This window comes from Pan troglodytes, chromosome 10 (genome assembly GCF_028858775.2).
Source record: "Pan troglodytes isolate AG18354 chromosome 10, NHGRI_mPanTro3-v2.0_pri, whole genome shotgun sequence".
Taxonomy (NCBI): Eukaryota; Metazoa; Chordata; class Mammalia; order Primates; family Hominidae; genus Pan; species Pan troglodytes.
The window spans coordinates 61,481,736-61,485,758 of NC_072408.2; positions in this window are offsets into that span (position 1 = coordinate 61,481,736).

The following is a 4,023-nucleotide window of genomic DNA, read 5'->3' on the forward strand; positions in this document are numbered from 1 at the left end:
CTTTAACTCAGTGAAATTATTTTGAGATTCATCCATTTTATTGTGTGCCAATAGTTCATTACTTTGTATTATTTAGTACTGATGCATTGTATCAATGTACCACAATTGTTTATATATTCACTTCTGGAGGGACATTTTGACTTTTGGACATTTTAATAAAGCTGCTGTAAACACCTGTGTGCAAGTCTGTGTGGATATACATTCTAATTTTGGGAGGAGAGGAGGTAAATATCTAGGGGTAGAATGCCTGGATTATATGGTCAGTGTATATTTATCATTTCAGAAATTTTTCTTTAACATTTTAAGTAATGGTTTTCCAAAGTTTTTGTACTATTTTACATTGAAACTAGCAGTGCATGGAAATTTTGCTTCCTTCACATTCTTACCACTAGTTGGTATAGAGAGCCTTTTACATTTTAGCCATCCTAAAAGCATATATTGGTATACAATTATGGTTTTAATATGCATTTATCTAATAAGTAAATATGTTGAGCATCATTTTATGTGTTTATGTACCATTCACTATTCTTTGTGTCTTTTCAAATATTTTCATATTTCCTATTCTGTTTATTATTGAGTATGAGTTATTTGTATATTCTGGATACAATTGTTTATCAGATATATGCTTTGAAATATTTTCTCCTATAAGTGTCTTTAAAAAGTAGAAACTTTTGATCGTCTGAATGCAGTGGTGTTTAGAACTAATTGATAACTACCAGTTACAGATTTCTTTGTTCCTTCTCCACCTCCACTGCGTCACTTGACTAGCCAAAAAAAAAAAAAGTAGAAGCTTTTAATTTTGATAAAGTCAATTTGTTCACTTTTTCTTTTAGGGCTTGTGTTTTATACATCGTATTTAAGAAATATTTCCCTAATGCAAGTTAATAAATATTTTCTCATGTTTTCCTTGAGCAGTTTATTTTGGGTTTTACATTTAATTACATAATTCATTTTTAGTTTATTTTTAATATGAAGTATGTATTAAAGAATATTTTTCTACATATGAATATTGTCCAAGCATTATTTCCTTAAACTACCCTTTCTTCAGTTGATTGCATGTAAGCTTTGTTAAGAATCAGTCATTTATATGTGTTGGGTTGTTTGTGAAATCTCTATTATGTTCCATTGGTATATGTGTCTACCTACATACCAGTGCCACACTGTCTGGATTACTATAACTTTAAGTGTTGCAATCCTGTAGGGTTAGTCTTTCATGTTTGTTCCTTTTCAACATTGCTTTGTTGCTTATAGGCCCTTGAACTTTATTATGAATTTTTGAGTGTGGCTTTTTTTCTTCTCCATGGTCTTGGCTATGTTGGCATCTACCTGGGCTCCCCACCCTGTGTTCTGTCTTTCATGGCAGTAAGCTGCGGCAATCATAGACTCACCTGATTTGTTTCCACCTCTCAAGAATCATGGTCATTAATTGTCTAGGTGTCCAGTGCCTATTTCATATATTCATTTTTTTCGGCTGTGTTAAGCAGAAAGATAAATCCAGTTCCTTTTACTCAATCTTTTGGACAGAAGTAGAGGTCCAAAATGAATCCCTTGGGCCTGTTTTAAACAAATTTCTTTCTGTAGTTCTTTCTGACTTGAGGAAGGACTCACCTTATCCTAGATATCTTGTTCTGTCTCTTCCTAATAGGCTTTCTCAGATGTCTTCTCTGAGCAACTGTAGTGTAAGTGCACAGACTCTAGAGTCAGAGAGGTCTGCACCTGAATGCTTGTCTGTTAGTGAGAAGCTGTTGCTTAACTTACTAGCAATCTGTTTAACCTTTTCAGTTTTAGTTTCTTTATATGTAAGACTGTATTTCTAAAACTGAAGTTGAGAATTGAGAATTAAAGTAGAAATTAAATGAGTCAGCTTTATGCATAAAAACTTTTTATTACATAGCTTAACACAGGTTAAACCCTTGACAATGTTGACTGTTACAGTAATTGCTAATACTACTAATGTGACTACCTATACCATCATTACTTCTTACTACTATGGCCCTCAAACCTGAGTTTATATGTTTATGAAGTAGGTCTCTTATCATAGGTTGCAAATCGACTTAACCCATGTTTTAATAGAGCCAGATGTAGTCATACTACAATGACTTCTATTTATTTTTTTTGGTATCTATTACAAGGCCTAATAAAGGGCTTATCCTGAAGGAGGTGGTCAATACATATGGCAATACTGGATTTTTATTGTTCCACATGTTCCCTCTATAGATATGTAACCATAACTGCAGTAAATATAAATGCTGCTTTTCTCGAGAAATTCCTAAACTGATACATAAAGAGACTTTGGGTTAAATGGTCCATACACATACTTATAGAAGATTCTTTCTTCAAAATTCTGTCTTCTAACCAATCTTTAGGAACACTAATGAAAATTTCAAATATATAGTGTGTGGATGTTTTGGCCTATTTAGGTACATGAAGTTTGACATGGGAGCATCTTCACCTTTTTGTTTTTAAGCAGATACAGCATGGTGAAGCTTAGTGGTTTATTTTTTTTTCTTTAAAAAAATCTACCATAACAAAAAGTTCTTAGAAGTCTACCTAGTTACCTTGCAGTTACTTAGCTTACTTAATCTTTCCAGTTCTTAAACATCTATTCAAACAAAATGTTCTTCAGAATCCATCTATCTACCTATCTATTATCTATCTATCATCAAGGAGGAGGTGATCTAGTTCAAACGGGGTGGAAAGTTTAAAACGTGCTCTTTTCACCTTTTTGTAATCAGCCTCTACTTCACACACTCTTTTCTTCTGCACCTAAAACCACTCTATGGAGCAGCTTAAAGATCTTTGAAGTGTAATGTACACCACATTTGGGTACAGTCAAATCTAAGTTCATACTGGGACCACCTGCTACCTATACATCGTTGGAAAAGTCGCTAAACCTTCCTGAACTTCAATTTCATCATTATACAGCTGGTGTAATAGTGCAGTATTGTTTACAAGATTAGAGATAAATTATAAAAAGCAATGGCATATAATAAGGCTGATCTCACCAGGCTTTTTTTTAAAATTAGGTTATGATTTGAACAAAAAGGATGAAGAATGGTTTAGATTAATTAGAAACACTGTAAATTTCAGGATTTCCCTCAGAGCATTCCCCTTGGCAGAACGATGTGACTGTCTTTCTCCTAAAGGTAACCCCACATTGACCTGGCTGTAAAGGGGGCTTTGGAGATTTGGACTTAAATATGTTTAGATTGCATGAAAAAGTTTCTGTGAAACTCCTTTTGTTTTTTCTTTTGCATCAACTTTTTGGATGAAAAGTTCAGTAGGGAATGACAGAAAAAATGTAGTTATAGTTAATGAAATTGGACCTGAAGACTTTGTAACAAAGAATAGCAAAATCCAGGGCACCTGAGGAGGAAACACATTAGGCTCCTCGGGCAGTAGAGGCAGGGGATTTAATGATACTTGTCTTTCAGAAATGGCTCCTGGAGCCTTCCTCCCAGGAGGAAAGCACCTGTACAGCTCTTTAGGTTGCTTTTGTGGGCCATTTATCCCACACTACTTTCCAAGCTGCTGCAAGCACCTTGAATTCAAACAAACCATCCCTTTCCTGAAGTCTTTTACAGTGAGCGACCAGGGGATGGCCCCAGCTCCTGCTCTTTCCTCGGAGGACATTTCCCGATGTCTACACCTTGTGGAACAGATGAATTGGCATCAGCAAGCAGGGCTACTTGAAACTGACTGCCTTAAGGCAGTCCCTTTGATAGGGGTTGAACTTGAATTATTGGGACTAAACTGGGTGGTCCAGTGGGAGACCACATTGTGTGTGTATGTGTGAGGTATGGCAACCACTGCGATGTGTCTCATGAAGGGATCTCTAACAATTCTAAGTTCTGTTTCCAGCAGTTCCGCATGTGTCCTCTGGAATTGTACTGTGTGTGTGTGTGTGTGTGTGTGTGTGTATGTGTGTGTAAACAAGTCCTGTCTCATGAAAACCCCATGATTTCCACCTTGGGGTTGTTATCAGGAACATCCCAGTGCTTATGGAAAACACCTGGTAGAAGA